The following is a 17,956-nucleotide window of genomic DNA, read 5'->3' as shown; positions in this document are numbered from 1 at the left end:
TAATTATTTTACTTTTATTGTTTTAATCTCGTAATCTTTATCCTATTTGGTTTTATCACCTTTTTGTATTATTCCATTTTTATCCTTTCCCTCCCTTTTTTTTCCTTACTATTCTTTATTTCTAAGGTTTTTTATATTTTTTTTAATACCCACTCTTTTTCCAGTACATTTGTGTTCAATGGCAGTCTTCTTATTCTTGGCTCTCTTCTCTTGCCTGCTGTGGGTCTTGAACCAGGGAGGCTAGGTATAGGAGACTATTGTCTATACCACTACACCACACAGACTACTGGGAAAACCTGGTGGAAAATAAGAGAACCAAGGTTTACAAAAACAGTTTTAAACTACATTATCCAGGTAAAGTCATTACCCATAAAGCCACACACTTCCTTCAGACTCACAACCAATAGATAGGCAGTTTTGAGACAGACAGGTATAGTTACCAATTATACAGAACCTCCTTATTTTAGCTCCACCCCTAATTTAACCTAGATCCCACCCCAGAGCTTATTTAAGGATATGGATGGGAACAAAAAGCATATGTCCTCTGAAGAAGCAGGATTCCCTGCGAAACGTTAGGACGTCGAACTCAAAAAGCACCGTGAACTGCACATCAAAAAGATACTGTTTGACGGGGAAAACATTGCCAATTTTTGTGTCCTGTTTTACACAAAAAAATTTTTTAATGGAGAAAAATCCTTTTTAAACCGTTTTGTGAGTACTCACATTTTTAAACCCTTTCTTTTTTTTGGGTTTTTATTCCCCCCTCCCTTTTTTTCGGTTTTATTCCCCCTTCTTTTTGGAGTACAACACCCAAGCCAGAGGGGCCTACAAAACTTCCTGTTTGGTGAACTCCTAGGCCGCTTAGGCCTTCTGGTAAGGAACTGAGTTGTTAATCAGCTACAGGATCCTTGTCCCAAGGATTCTTATCAGCATACTCATGGGGTAAGACCAATGAAGACTTTTCTCCTTTTGTTTTTATCTTTCCTTTCTTTTAACCTTTTTTTTCCTCGAAAGGAGTTTTTTTACAGGCACAATGATTCCCTTAACAAACAGATTCACAGTGTTGGAGACTTTGGAAACAGATGGGGTGGAACAAACACTACACACAGTCCAGCATCTACACAACTCAAAACCCAGGGAATTTTTAGATAGACATTTGAGGAAGTTGTATTTTAAATTCTTACAGGCCACACACCATGAAGACATTGTGACAACAGCTCTACATACGCAAATTTTTCCAAAGGGCATGTCTAAACAAACACACAAACTTACACAGTTTATCAAACCAGCATGCCCCAAGCAACAAACTCTACATAGAATTACGGAAAACACACAAAATTGGATGAAGGCAAATATGCAGATCCTCAAAGACCATTACGTTCAAGTGAAAGCAGAACTACTGAATCGAATCCACAAAATGGAGGAAACAGAATGGCAGATAGCAGTTAAATGGGCCAAAGGTAGATTCAAACACAAATTGAGGGAAGACATAATAGAAAAGGCCAAAACACAAATGGAACAGAATCTAGTGGAAACAGAAAATGGAGGAACTGCATGTTTGCCTATCCAAGTATCAAACAGCTCCTCTAATCCTTCTTCCACTGCCGCCTCTTCTTTTTCTTCTTCGTCGTCTTCTTCAATCTCTTCCTCTTCTTCCTCCAAACAGAGTCCGAGTAAAGACGACACAAACCTTGTGGCAAGTTCTCCACAGATGCATTTATCGAAAAGCAATGGAACACCTCGGCCTTTAAACAACAACTCCGATAAGACCAAGGTAGTTAGTGTATTAATACATGAAGTTCCTTTGAATACACTTAAGCAGCAAGAACAGAGAGCTAACACTCCATCCACAGTTCACAGAACAGCAATCCTAAATAATGTTAGTGTTCTAATAGAACCTACTATTGCTGATTCACAGGGGGAGCCGACCCAGGGGGATAGGAAGCAGGAGAGGAAGGAGGTGATGAATGGGTCTACAGAAAGGAAGACCACGTCCTTGAGAAAAGCCCGATCTGAATCCTCCCTTTCCCTTTCCCCTTCCTCTTTCTCGTTGACTCCCCTGCATGTGGAACATCCGGACAGGGTGGAGCCCCAAATAAAAACCTGTGAAGTGAGGAACCATTGGGTTCCTACTAGACATCCTAACACCACTAGAAAGATTGCAGATTGGACACTGGAAGTAAAGAAACCAGTTTTGTTTATAGGGGACTCCAACCTGTCCAGAATTCCCTATTTTAGTGACGAAAATGTTCAGGTGGATAGTTACCCTGGAGCCAACTTTTTACATATAGCCAAAGTGTTACAAAAATTAACCCCTAATCCAAACACTCAAAAAGTCGTCCTATCATTAGGAATCAATAATAGAGAACAAACATTCGAAAGTACAACAAAAAAACAGTTGCAAGAGCTGTGGAGAATTGCTGCAGTGGTTTTTCCCAATGCCACGATCTACACCCCATTATTAAACTACTCGGATATCCTACCTAGACGACAACAAGAAACTCTAACAAAACTGAACACTCATATACTGGCACATGGTAATCCATTGCAGGAACTTCACCCACTTAGGTTCAAGGTGAACCCGAGGGACCCTATCCACTGGACCACGGAAACGGCTTCGCAAATGTTTACATACTGGTTGGATCAGTTAAACTTTTAGGAATGGTGAAGTGCAATAAAACAGACAACAAAAAGCACACCAACATCATTAACCTATCCAAAACGTTTTGTCTCACAGGTCCGCAGGAGGATTTACTCAGCAAGGGTCTCACCTTCATCCCGACGCCATGCGGTACGGACTTGGGGGAGCTGGGGAGGGATGTCCACGCTTACAATAGACAACTTAAAATTTTAGACCACTTCCAATACACAAAATGTAAAGAACACTTACAGTTTACAGAAAAATCCAGATGGGAACCGAGCACCGAACAGACCAGTTTACCTATAAAGCAGTTGATTAAAAAGAACAGGATGATTATCAATTCTCTTTCAGATTTTTCCAACAATCAAGCAGATAATTTAACCGCCACAGAACGCAGAGCACTCAAAGAATTACAAACCAACAAAGATATAATAATTAAACCGGCAGATAAAGGCTCAGCGATCGTCATAATGGACAAACAACAATACTTACTAGAAGCAAATAGACAATTAAACAATACCAATCATTACACTTTACTTCCACACTCATTACAACAGGAAACACAATCATTGGTAACATCCATTTTACAGGACTTAAAACAGAAAGGCTTCATTAACACTAAACAGTTTAATTATCTTATTGGTCCAAACCCACCAAGGCAGCGGAAATTTTATCTATTGCCCAAAATTCATAAAGACCCACAGGCGTGGACAGTCCCTTCCGAGGTTCCACAGGGACGCCCGATTGTGTCGGATTGTGGGAGTGAGACCTACAATGTGGCACAATACATTGATTATTTCCTCAATCCTGTCTCACAACTTCATCCCAGTTACTTTATAAACAAAATCAAGAACATGACAATTCCAGACTCGGCCTTCCTATTCACTGTGGATGTGGAAAGCCTTTACACAAATATCAGTACAGAGGCAGGATTGCAGGCAATAACGAAATGTTTTCAGCTTATAGAAGAAATAAAAATCTACGGGATCTCCTGGTCAGGGCCAGTTTGAAATCAGACCGACAAGTGATTCCTCCTATATTAGCAACACATTTTCAACAGCTCAGGTCAGTGGAGATGGGAAACAAGGGACACCTAGTGCCACAAAGAACAAACCTCAAGACCACGAATATCATTTACATGATCACTTGCACACACTGCCATAAGAGATATATTGGAGAAACTGAATACAGTCTGGAACAAAGGCTGAAACAACACATTTACTCCATTCAACACAGACCACGCAACACACACTTAATATGCCATTTTGCAAGGGTTGGGATACAGAAGCTCAGGATCTCGGGTTTGGAGGCCAATAGGGCATGGAACAGGGAACAGAGAAGAAGAAGAGAAGCATATTGGATAAGTAAACTGCACACAGACCATCCTCATGGCTTCAATACTAGGAGAACATCTTAGACTTGGAGACTTGGAACCAGAGATACCCATATAGAGAGAGGAAATAGGGCTAACCCATTCTTCTTTTTACAGTATTCTCTTCTTTCTCCCGTTGTTTTTCTTTTGTCCTCTGCTCTTTTTCTTTACCTTGTTCTTCTTTTTTTTCTTCTTTTCTTCTTCTTTTCCTTCTTCTTCTTCTCCTTTCTTTTCTTTTTTCTTTTTTATACCCATTCTGTCACATTTATTGTGAGTAAAAATAGCACTTGATACTGGAGCAATCCGTTGTATAATGGACGTCTCGGTGGAGCGTTTGGTTTTGTTTTGATTTGGTTTGATGATTAAACACAACTTGGTGGATTTGTGCACGCACAAATACACACTTTGTAAATATGGTTTAAAGTATTTATATAGCACTTGTTTTGATTATTAGCACTTTTCACTTGACTCAATTGTTAGCACTTTTACTAGCACTTACAGCACTTTTTTTAGGTTTCAGCACTTCTTCCACTGGGACGGTCAATGCCATGGTTTGATCCAGTAAAATAAATTGAATAACTTTTTATAAAACCACAATATTGTGATGCTTTACTTTATTTCCAGACAATTTCTGAGCTTTTACCTCAACCCCAACCATCATTCCGCACCTGGGTTGGACCGGAACGTCAACTCCAAAACCTTATTTCGAATCCTAACCTCAACCCCCTAACCCTAACCCCCTAACCCTAACCCCCTAACCCTAACCCCAACCCTAACCCCAACCCTAACCCTAACCCTAACCTCAACCTTCTACCCTGACCCTAACCCTAACCCTAACCTCAACCTTCTACCCTGACCCTAACCCTAACCTCAACCTTCTACCCTGACCCTAACCCTAACCCTAACCCTAACCTCAACCTTCTACCCTGACCCTAACCCTAACCCTAACCCTAACCTCAACCTTCTACCCTGACCCTAACCCTAACCCTAACCTCAACCTTCTACCCTGATCCTAACCCTAACCCTGACCCTAACCCCTAACCCTAACCTAACCCCTAACTCCCAACCCTCCTACTCTAACCCTAATCTGCTTACCCTAACCCTAACCCCTAACCCCTAACCCTAACCCCTAACCCTAACCTCAACCTTCTACCCTAACCCTAACCCCTAACCCTAACCTCAACCTCCTACCCTGACCCTAACCCTAACCCTTACCCTAACCTCAGCCTCCTACCATGAACCCTAACCCTAACCTCAACCTCAACCTCCTACCAGGAACCCGAACCCTAACCCTAACCCCATAACCCTACTTAACCCTAACTCCTAACCCTAATCTCTCCCTCCTACCCTGAACCCTAATCCTAACCCGAACCATGACCTTCACTTCAAGCCCAATTCTAACCCTTTTCCCTTCCCCCTCCCTACCCCAACCTCAATCTCCCATCTTGAACCCCAATTCTAACACTTAACCCCAACTGCTAACCCCCTACCCTAACCCCAAGCCTTATTCCTACCCTAACCCTAATCTTCCCCCTTCTCTATCTTGACCCTCTTTTGTTTCCCTGCTCTTCTACTGGAGTGGGTACCCTGGCTCCAAGGATATAATCTTAACTCCCAAATCTGCCCCATGAGATGAATACATTTACAGGTAAATGTGAGCTGTATGTGGACATGGGAGTGTGCAGACATTGAATGGAGCTTTCACCCGGGATCCTGTGCTTTGATCACTCAGCCGGATATGGGGTGTGGATCTGACTTGGGAAAAACTGCACGCCCTATCCGGTCCCTTAGGTTCCTTGTTTTATTTAAATAATGTTGTCTTTTTCCCCCCCCTTCATTTTTACTTTCTTTATGGGGACTCCTGGTCCCTTTCCAGGTCACTGTTCCTTTTGAACTTAGTGGGTATTTTTATTTAGCTCTCTCATTTTAACTTTATTGATTTTATTTTCTTAATCATATTTTAAAAAAGCATCCTTTCTTTTTATTTTATTTATTTATATATTTTATGTTTTTTAAATTTATATTTTTTATTTTTTATTTACTCATTTACCATTTGGGGATTTTAAATTTGCACTGTTTAAGGATCACCCTTACCCAGGGATCCAATTTATATATAAAAAATTATTATTTTTTTTTTTGTATTTGTATAAGAAAACAGGTCTGGCCTCGTTCTTTTTAACTCTAGAATAGAACAAAGTGAGCCTGTGCACTAAAGAGCATACACTCAACATATGAGGACTTGATCTTTCCCTAACCTAACCTAGCCTGTGCCACTACAAACAAAAGAGAGGAACAGACCATATTCTTAGTACACACCTTACATATTTAGTTATATTTTAATTATTTTACTTTTATTGTTTTAATCTCGTAATCTTTATCCTATTTGGTTTTATCACCTTTTTGTATTATTCCATTTTTATCCTTTCCCTCCCTTTTTTTTCCTTACTATTCTTTATTTCTAAGGTTTTTTATATTTTTTTTAATACCCACTCTTTTTCCAGTACATTTGTGTTCAATGGCAGTCTTCTTATTCTTGGCTCTCTTCTCTTGCCTGCTGTGGGTCTTGAACCAGGGAGGCTAGGTATAGGAGACTATTGTCTATACCACTACACCACACAGACTACTGGGAAAACCTGGTGGAAAATAAGAGAACCAAGGTTTACAAAAACAGTTTTAAACTACATTATCCAGGTAAAGTCATTACCCATAAAGCCACACACTTCCTTCAGACTCACAACCAATAGATAGGCAGTTTTGAGACAGACAGGTATAGTTACCAATTATACAGAACCTCCTTATTTTAGCTCCACCCCTAATTTAACCTAGATCCCACCCCAGAGCTTATTTAAGGATATGGATGGGAACAAAAAGCATATGTCCTCTGAAGAAGCAGGATTCCCTGCGAAACGTTAGGACGTCGAACTCAAAAAGCACCGTGAACTGCACATCAAAAAGATACTGTTTGACGGGGAAAACATTGCCAATTTTTGTGTCCTGTTTTACACAAAAAAATTTTTTAATGGAGAAAAATCCTTTTTAAACCGTTTTGTGAGTACTCACATTTTTAAACCCTTTCTTTTTTTTGGGTTTTTATTCCCCCCTCCCTTTTTTTCGGTTTTATTCCCCCTTCTTTTTGGAGTACAACACCCAAGCCAGAGGGGCCTACAAAACTTCCTGTTTGGTGAACTCCTAGGCCGCTTAGGCCTTCTGGTAAGGAACTGAGTTGTTAATCAGCTACAGGATCCTTGTCCCAAGGATTCTTATCAGCATACTCATGGGGTAAGACCAATGAAGACTTTTCTCCTTTTGTTTTTATCTTTCCTTTCTTTTAACCTTTTTTTTCCTCGAAAGGAGTTTTTTTACAGGCACAATGATTCCCTTAACAAACAGATTCACAGTGTTGGAGACTTTGGAAACAGATGGGGTGGAACAAACACTACACACAGTCCAGCATCTACACAACTCAAAACCCAGGGAATTTTTAGATAGACATTTGAGGAAGTTGTATTTTAAATTCTTACAGGCCACACACCATGAAGACATTGTGACAACAGCTCTACATACGCAAATTTTTCCAAAGGGCATGTCTAAACAAACACACAAACTTACACAGTTTATCAAACCAGCATGCCCCAAGCAACAAACTCTACATAGAATTACGGAAAACACACAAAATTGGATGAAGGCAAATATGCAGATCCTCAAAGACCATTACGTTCAAGTGAAAGCAGAACTACTGAATCGAATCCACAAAATGGAGGAAACAGAATGGCAGATAGCAGTTAAATGGGCCAAAGGTAGATTCAAACACAAATTGAGGGAAGACATAATAGAAAAGGCCAAAACACAAATGGAACAGAATCTAGTGGAAACAGAAAATGGAGGAACTGCATGTTTGCCTATCCAAGTATCAAACAGCTCCTCTAATCCTTCTTCCACTGCCGCCTCTTCTTTTTCTTCTTCGTCGTCTTCTTCAATCTCTTCCTCTTCTTCCTCCAAACAGAGTCCGAGTAAAGACGACACAAACCTTGTGGCAAGTTCTCCACAGATGCATTTATCGAAAAGCAATGGAACACCTCGGCCTTTAAACAACAACTCCGATAAGACCAAGGTAGTTAGTGTATTAATACATGAAGTTCCTTTGAATACACTTAAGCAGCAAGAACAGAGAGCTAACACTCCATCCACAGTTCACAGAACAGCAATCCTAAATAATGTTAGTGTTCTAATAGAACCTACTATTGCTGATTCACAGGGGGAGCCGACCCAGGGGGATAGGAAGCAGGAGAGGAAGGAGGTGATGAATGGGTCTACAGAAAGGAAGACCACGTCCTTGAGAAAAGCCCGATCTGAATCCTCCCTTTCCCTTTCCCCTTCCTCTTTCTCGTTGACTCCCCTGCATGTGGAACATCCGGACAGGGTGGAGCCCCAAATAAAAACCTGTGAAGTGAGGAACCATTGGGTTCCTACTAGACATCCTAACACCACTAGAAAGATTGCAGATTGGACACTGGAAGTAAAGAAACCAGTTTTGTTTATAGGGGACTCCAACCTGTCCAGAATTCCCTATTTTAGTGACGAAAATGTTCAGGTGGATAGTTACCCTGGAGCCAACTTTTTACATATAGCCAAAGTGTTACAAAAATTAACCCCTAATCCAAACACTCAAAAAGTCGTCCTATCATTAGGAATCAATAATAGAGAACAAACATTCGAAAGTACAACAAAAAAACAGTTGCAAGAGCTGTGGAGAATTGCTGCAGTGGTTTTTCCCAATGCCACGATCTACACCCCATTATTAAACTACTCGGATATCCTACCTAGACGACAACAAGAAACTCTAACAAAACTGAACACTCATATACTGGCACATGGTAATCCATTGCAGGAACTTCACCCACTTAGGTTCAAGGTGAACCCGAGGGACCCTATCCACTGGACCACGGAAACGGCTTCGCAAATGTTTACATACTGGTTGGATCAGTTAAACTTTTAGGAATGGTGAAGTGCAATAAAACAGACAACAAAAAGCACACCAACATCATTAACCTATCCAAAACGTTTTGTCTCACAGGTCCGCAGGAGGATTTACTCAGCAAGGGTCTCACCTTCATCCCGACGCCATGCGGTACGGACTTGGGGGAGCTGGGGAGGGATGTCCACGCTTACAATAGACAACTTAAAATTTTAGACCACTTCCAATACACAAAATGTAAAGAACACTTACAGTTTACAGAAAAATCCAGATGGGAACCGAGCACCGAACAGACCAGTTTACCTATAAAGCAGTTGATTAAAAAGAACAGGATGATTATCAATTCTCTTTCAGATTTTTCCAACAATCAAGCAGATAATTTAACCGCCACAGAACGCAGAGCACTCAAAGAATTACAAACCAACAAAGATATAATAATTAAACCGGCAGATAAAGGCTCAGCGATCGTCATAATGGACAAACAACAATACTTACTAGAAGCAAATAGACAATTAAACAATACCAATCATTACACTTTACTTCCACACTCATTACAACAGGAAACACAATCATTGGTAACATCCATTTTACAGGACTTAAAACAGAAAGGCTTCATTAACACTAAACAGTTTAATTATCTTATTGGTCCAAACCCACCAAGGCAGCGGAAATTTTATCTATTGCCCAAAATTCATAAAGACCCACAGGCGTGGACAGTCCCTTCCGAGGTTCCACAGGGACGCCCGATTGTGTCGGATTGTGGGAGTGAGACCTACAATGTGGCACAATACATTGATTATTTCCTCAATCCTGTCTCACAACTTCATCCCAGTTACTTTATAAACAAAATCAAGAACATGACAATTCCAGACTCGGCCTTCCTATTCACTGTGGATGTGGAAAGCCTTTACACAAATATCAGTACAGAGGCAGGATTGCAGGCAATAACGAAATGTTTTCAGCTTATAGAAGAAATAAAAATCTACGGGATCTCCTGGTCAGGGCCAGTTTGAAATCAGACCGACAAGTGATTCCTCCTATATTAGCAACACATTTTCAACAGCTCAGGTCAGTGGAGATGGGAAACAAGGGACACCTAGTGCCACAAAGAACAAACCTCAAGACCACGAATATCATTTACATGATCACTTGCACACACTGCCATAAGAGATATATTGGAGAAACTGAATACAGTCTGGAACAAAGGCTGAAACAACACATTTACTCCATTCAACACAGACCACGCAACACACACTTAATATGCCATTTTGCAAGGGTTGGGATACAGAAGCTCAGGATCTCGGGTTTGGAGGCCAATAGGGCATGGAACAGGGAACAGAGAAGAAGAAGAGAAGCATATTGGATAAGTAAACTGCACACAGACCATCCTCATGGCTTCAATACTAGGAGAACATCTTAGACTTGGAGACTTGGAACCAGAGATACCCATATAGAGAGAGGAAATAGGGCTAACCCATTCTTCTTTTTACAGTATTCTCTTCTTTCTCCCGTTGTTTTTCTTTTGTCCTCTGCTCTTTTTCTTTACCTTGTTCTTCTTTTTTTTCTTCTTTTCTTCTTCTTTTCCTTCTTCTTCTTCTCCTTTCTTTTCTTTTTTCTTTTTTATACCCATTCTGTCACATTTATTGTGAGTAAAAATAGCACTTGATACTGGAGCAATCCGTTGTATAATGGACGTCTCGGTGGAGCGTTTGGTTTTGTTTTGATTTGGTTTGATGATTAAACACAACTTGGTGGATTTGTGCACGCACAAATACACACTTTGTAAATATGGTTTAAAGTATTTATATAGCACTTGTTTTGATTATTAGCACTTTTCACTTGACTCAATTGTTAGCACTTTTACTAGCACTTACAGCACTTTTTTTAGGTTTCAGCACTTCTTCCACTGGGACGGTCAATGCCATGGTTTGATCCAGTAAAATAAATTGAATAACTTTTTATAAAACCACAATATTGTGATGCTTTACTTTATTTCCAGACAATTTCTGAGCTTTTACCTCAACCCCAACCATCATTCCGCACCTGGGTTGGACCGGAACGTCAACTCCAAAACCTTATTTCGAATCCTAACCTCAACCCCCTAACCCTAACCCCCTAACCCTAACCCCCTAACCCTAACCCCCTAACCCTAACCCCAACCCTAACCCCAACCCTAACCCTAACCCTAACCTCAACCTTCTACCCTGACCCTAACCCTAACCCTAACCTCAACCTTCTACCCTGACCCTAACCCTAACCCTAACCCTAACCTCAACCTTCTACCCTGACCCTAACCCTAACCCTAACCCTAACCTCAACCTTCTACCCTGACCCTAACCCTAACCCTAACCCTAACCTCAACCTTCTACCCTGACCCTAACCCTAACCCTAACCTCAACCTTCTACCCTGATCCTAACCCTAACCCTGACCCTAACCCCTAACCCTAACCTAACCCCTAACTCCCAACCCTCCTACTCTAACCCTAATCCGCTTACCCTAACCCTAACCCCTAACCCCTAACCCTAACCCCTAACCCTAACCTCAACCTTCTACCCTAACCCTAACCCCTAACCCTAACCTCAACCTCCTACCCTGACCCTAACCCTAACCCTTACCCTAACCTCAGCCTCCTACCATGAACCCTAACCCTAACCTCAACCTCAACCTCCTACCAGGAACCCGAACCCTAACCCTAACCCCATAACCCTACTTAACCCTAACTCCTAACCCTAATCTCTCCCTCCTACCCTGAACCCTAATCCTAACCCGAACCATGACCTTCACTTCAAGCCCAATTCTAACCCTTTTCCCTTCCCCCTCCCTACCCCAACCTCAATCTCCCATCTTGAACCCCAATTCTAACACTTAACCCCAACTGCTAACCCCCTACCCTAACCCCAAGCCTTATTCCTACCCTAACCCTAATCTTCCCCCTTCTCTATCTTGACCCTCTTTTGTTTCCCTGCTCTTCTACTGGAGTGGGTACCCTGGCTCCAAGGATATAATCTTAACTCCCAAATCTGCCCCATGAGATGAATACATTTACAGGTAAATGTGAGCTGTATGTGGACATGGGAGTGTGCAGACATTGAATGGAGCTTTCACCCGGGATCCTGTGCTTTGATCACTCAGCCGGATATGGGGTGTGGATCTGACTTGGGAAAAACTGCACGCCCTATCCGGTCCCTTAGGTTCCTTGTTTTATTTAAATAATGTTGTCTTTTTCCCCCCCCTTCATTTTTACTTTCTTTATGGGGACTCCTGGTCCCTTTCCAGGTCACTGTTCCTTTTGAACTTAGTGGGTATTTTTATTTAGCTCTCTCATTTTAACTTTATTGATTTTATTTTCTTAATCATATTTTAAAAAAGCATCCTTTCTTTTTATTTTATTTATTTATATATTTTATGTTTTTTAAATTTATATTTTTTATTTTTTATTTACTCATTTACCATTTGGGGATTTTAAATTTGCACTGTTTAAGGATCACCCTTACCCAGGGATCCAATTTATATATAAAAAATTATTATTTTTTTTTTTGTATTTGTATAAGAAAACAGGTCTGGCCTCGTTCTTTTTAACTCTAGAATAGAACAAAGTGAGCCTGTGCACTAAAGAGCATACACTCAACATATGAGGACTTGATCTTTCCCTAACCCTAACCCTAACCCTAACCCTAACCCTAACCCTAACCCCTAACCCTAACCCTAACCCCAACCCCAACCCCAACCCCAACCCTAATCCTAACCCTAACCCTAACCTTCTACCCTAACCTCAACCTTCTACCCTGATCCTAACCCTAACCTAACCCTAACTCCCAAACCTCCTACTCTAACCCTAATCCTCCTACCCTAACCCTAACCCCTAACCCCTAACCCTAACCTCAACCTTCTACCCTAACCCTAACCCCTAACCCTAACCTCAACCTCCTACCCTGACCCTTACCCTAACCTCAGCCTCCTACCATGAACCCTAACCCTAACCTCAACCTCAACCTCCTACCCGGAACCCGAACCCTAACCCTTAACCCTACCTAACCCTAACCCGAACCCCACCCTCCTACCCTGACCCTAATCCTAACCCGAACCCCAACGTCCTACCCTGAACCCCAACCCTAACCCCAACCCCATAACCCTATTTAACCCTAATCCTAACCCGAACCATGACCTTCACTTCAAGCCCAATTCTAACCCTTTTCCCTTCCCCCTCCCTACCCCAACCTCAATCTCCCATCTTGAACCCCAATTCTAACACCTAACCCTAACTGCTAACCCCCTACCCTAACCCCAAGCCTTATTCCTACCCTAACCCTAATCTTCCCCCTTCTCTATCTTGACCCTCTTTTGTTTCCCTGCTCTTCTACTGGAGTGGGTACCCTGGCTCCAAGGATATAAACTTAACTCCCAAATCTGCCCCATGAGATGGATACATCTACAGGTAAATGTGAGCTGTATGTGGACATGGGAGTGTGCAGACATTGAATGGAGCTTTCACCCGGGATCCTGTGCTTTGATCACTCAGCCGGATATGGGGTGTGGATCTGACTTGGGAAAAACTGCACGCCCTATCCGGTCCCTTAGGTTCCTTGTTTTATTTAAATAATGTTGTCTTTTCCCCCCCCTCCATTTTTACTTTCTTTATGGGGACTCCTGGTCCCTTTCCAGGTCATTGTTCCTTTTGAACTTAGTGGGTATTTTTATTTAGCTCTCTCATTTTAACTTTATTGATTTTATTTTCTTAATCATATTTTTAAAAAAGCATCCTTTCTTTTTATTTTATTTATTTATATATTTTATGTTTTTTAAATTTATATTTTTTATTTACTCATTTACCATTTGGGGATTTTAAATTTGCACTGTTTTAAGGATCACCCTTACCCAGGGATCCAATTTATATATAAAAAAATTTTTTTTGTATTTGTATAAGAAAACGGGTCTGGCCTCGTTCTTTTTAACTCTAGAATAGAACAAAGTGAGCCTGTGCACTAAAGAGCATACACTCAACATATGAGGACTTGATCTTTCCCTAACCTAACCCTAACCCTAACCCTAACCCTAACCCCTAACCCTAACCCTAACCCCTAACCCTAACCCTAATGTCAGCCTTAAACCTAAACCTAACACCTAATCCTAACCCTAACCCTAATATCAGCCTTACACCTAAACCTAACACCTAATCCTAACCCTAACCCTAATATCAGCCTTAAACCTAACACCTAACCCTAACCATAACCCTAATGTCATCCTTAAACCTAAACCTAACACCTAATCCTAACCCTAACCATAACCCTAATGTCATCCTTAAACCTAAACCTAACACCTAATCCTAACCCTAACCATAACCCTAATATCAGCCTTACACCTAAGCCCAACACCTAACCCTAAACCCTAATATCAGCCTTAAACCTAAACCTAACCCTAAACCGAACCATAACCCTAGTATCTTAGCCTTAATCCTAACCCTTACACTTAACCCTACCCTTGGAACTTAGACTGATGTCCAGAACCCTAGCCATAAACCTTAAAAATAAATTGTTAAATTAAATTAAATTAAATAAGTAAATAAATAAATTAAACCTACAACCCTAGTATTTTAGCCTTAAACCTAACCCTAATACCTAATCCTAACCCTAACCTTATCTATCCCCAAAAGCTTAACCCTAGTTTAAAGACCTAACCCTAGGCCTAAACCTAACCCTAATCCTTACCTTAACTGTAATCCTAAACTTAATCCTAGAATACAGGTGGATCATGACCGTAATCCTAACCTCAATCCATTCTAGAACACAAATTTAAACTCCTATAATACGATTGGACAAGAATATGCATTATTCAAATTAGGCAAACTGCAGAGGATTGTGGGAGTAGGGTCTTTTAATATCTTATCTTCAATACCTCAAAAACAAAAGAAGATAGGCTCTAACAGTTTTTTATGTTTGCAAGTATTTCACTTGCCAAGTGAAATTAGCTGGTCATGATCTTAGCCAGTAGGTGTCACTATTTACTCACCATAATGGGGCAGAGCTGGCCATGTAATGACCTGGACTGGCAATCCAGCCAAAAATTTCAGCAATTTGGAGATTGCTCAGTCTTTTCGGCAGGTGATCTCCAGAGGGTCTGCCCAGTAGAAGCTTGTTGGCCTGCATCGGGGTCAGCCGCTGGGACTAACGGCCCCCACCTACCTCGCGGGGCAGAGAACTGTGCTAGAGTGGCTTGGGAAACCTTGCGGTGTTAACAAAGAGCCACTCGCAGAAAGGTGAGTTTCTCAACTGCACCTACATGTAGGAAATAATAAAATAAAACAAATTAATTAATTAATTAATTGATTGATTGATTAATTGATTAATCAAATAAAAATAATAAATAAATAAGTAAACCTATTTTAATATTAACAAGTAATGTTTAATATTTGCCATATTTAAAGCATGGTTATTTTACTATGAGTAACATTTTATTAGAAAAAGCATCTCCAAACAAGCATGCTAGGGACACAAATAATTAACAAAAAATTTTTTAATAAATAAATAAATAAATATATATAAATACTTAATTAAATTAATTAGTTAAACTAAGAATGAATATGTAAACACTGTCCAATTGGTTATGGGACACAAGCCGAGGACTGATCCACCTGCGGCTGGCCGCCTCAGACGAGGGTGTACAGTGTTTAAAAGGCCGAAACACCTGACGACTCTGAGGTACACTGCTGATGATGTGTCCTGAAATTCATTAAATAAGGCTTCATATTTTAACACTGAGATTAAGTAAAGTAAAATAGGCTTCATATTTTAACACTGAGATTAAGTAAAGTAAAATAGGAGGAAGTTTAAAAGGCTAAAACATTTACATCAGCTCCAAACCTACCAGCTTAAAGCCCGATCGAGTTATGCTCGATTGGATTTGTAAAATTAGCAGACGCCAAGCCGGGGTTTGCTACAGGAACAATGGCAATGCTTAACAAGCGCCGGCCCATGCACTTTCCTTGGTTCCCTATTCAACCACGCAATAATCTTGCGATGGATGGAATCATTGCGCTTCAACCAATACCTAACCCTAACCCCTAACCCTAACCCTTAACCTAACCCTAACCCAACCAATACCTAACCCTAATATCAGCCTGAAACCTAACACCTAACCCTAACCATAACCCTAATATCAGCCTTACACCTAACCCTAACACCTAACCCTAACCTTAACACTAATATAAGCCTTACACCTAAACCTAAACCTAACAGTAACCCTAATATCAGCCTTAAACCTAACACCTAACCCTAACCTCCACCCTAGTATTTTAGCCTTAATCCTAACCCTAATACTTAACCCTACCCTTAGACTGATATCCAGAACCCTAGCCCTAAACCTAAAAAATAAATAAAAAAATTAAATTAAATTAAATTAAATTAAATTAATAAAAATAAAAAAAAACCCACAACCCTAGTATTTTAGTTTAACCCTAGTTTCTCAACTGCACCTACATGTAGGGAATAAAAAACAAATAAAATAAATAAATAAAAATAATAAATAAATAAGTAAACCTATTTTAATATTAACAGGTAATGTTTAATATTTGCCATATTTAAGGCATGGTTACTTTATTATAAGTAAAGTTTTATTAGGAAAAGCATCTCCAAGCAAACATGGAACAAATAATTAACAAAAAAAATTATTTTAAATAAGTAAATAAATATATGTACATGTAAATATATAAGTTTAATTAGTTAAACTAAGAATGAATATGGAAACACTATCCAATTGGATATGGGACACAAGCCGAGGACTGATCCACCTGCGGCTGGCCGCCTCAGACAAGGGTGTACAGTGTTTAAAAGGCCGAAACACCTGGCGACTCTGAGGTACACTGCTGATGATGTGTCCTGAAATTCATTAAATAAGGCTTAATATTCTAACACTGAGATTAAGTCATTTGTATTTATTAAATTGAATTAATTAATAAGTTAAATTAAATTAATTAAAGTAATTAAAGCAGGATAAGATCAAACTTAAAACACTAAAACATATATATCAGCTACAAACCTTCCAGCCCGACGCCCGATCGAGTTTTACTCGATTGGATTTGTTAAATTAGCAGGCCCCAAGCGGGTCCCCAATCCTGACATTGACCCTGACCCTAATCCTTACCCTAGCCCTGAAGTCTTGGCCCTATTCCTGGTACCTAACCCTAACCTTACCCTAACCCTGGAACCTTGGCCCTAATCCTAACACCTGACCCTAACACTTACCACTTACACTCCTTTTTCTCACACCTGCCCAGCCTTAGATTTGTTAAATGATGGTAGAAAGGATGGGTAGGTGAGCAGAAATATGTCCATACAGACATAGGGGGTTGACCTGCTCAGTCTAGTGGCTCGCTCTCACTCTGCTCTCCCTCCCATAACACCTTAGACTAATCAAAATCCAACTGAAAGTCAACAGTGACAATTGAAAAGCCCAGTAGTTACCAGAGCTATAGCAGTGCTTAACAGGCGCCGGCCCGTGCACTTCCCTTGGCTCCCTATACAACCACGCAGTTTTCGGACTGTGATGGGGGGAGTCACTGTAAATTCACTAAACCTAACCCTAACCCTAATCCCTAACCCTAACCCCTAACCCCAATGCCAACCGAACCCTAACCGAGCCCTAAACCTAACCCTAAACCCAATCCTAACTCTTAACATAACCGTAAACCCAACCCTGACCCTAACCCTAACCCAACCCTAAACCTAACCGAACCCTAAACCCTACGCTAACCCTAAACCAGCCCTAAACCTAAAGCTAACCCTAAACAAGCCCTAACCCTAAACTGTGCCCCAACACCTAAATCTAACCCTTAACCTAACCCCAACCCCTTAACCTAGCCCTAATCCTAACCCCCCCTAAACCTAATTCTAACACTAAATCTAACCCTAAACCCAATCCTAACCTTTAACCTAACCCTGGCCTTAACCCCAAAACTAGCTCTGACACATAAAT

General features: G+C 40.6%; 2 long non-coding RNA genes across 2 annotated transcripts; both read left to right on the top strand.

Moving 5' to 3' along the window:
- Positions 1–388: 388 nt before the first annotated feature.
- Positions 389–3,259, top strand: LOC128319140 (uncharacterized). Its single transcript, XR_008302534.1, has 3 exons — positions 389–942; positions 1,667–1,774; positions 1,919–3,259. It is a non-coding gene; the product is annotated as an uncharacterized LOC128319140 (long non-coding RNA).
- A 3,479-nt stretch (positions 3,260–6,738) lies between these two features.
- Positions 6,739–9,609, top strand: LOC128319138 (uncharacterized). The gene is made up of 3 exons (XR_008302530.1): positions 6,739–7,292; positions 8,017–8,124; positions 8,269–9,609. It is a non-coding gene; the product is annotated as an uncharacterized LOC128319138 (long non-coding RNA).
- Positions 9,610–17,956: the final 8,347 nt, after the last annotated feature.

This window comes from Pangasianodon hypophthalmus, chromosome 1 (genome assembly GCF_027358585.1).
Source record: "Pangasianodon hypophthalmus isolate fPanHyp1 chromosome 1, fPanHyp1.pri, whole genome shotgun sequence".
Lineage (NCBI taxonomy): Eukaryota > Metazoa > Chordata > Actinopteri > Siluriformes > Pangasiidae > Pangasianodon > Pangasianodon hypophthalmus.
The sequence above is the reverse complement of the archived record's forward strand: the minus strand, read 5'-3'. Positions and strand labels throughout refer to the sequence as shown.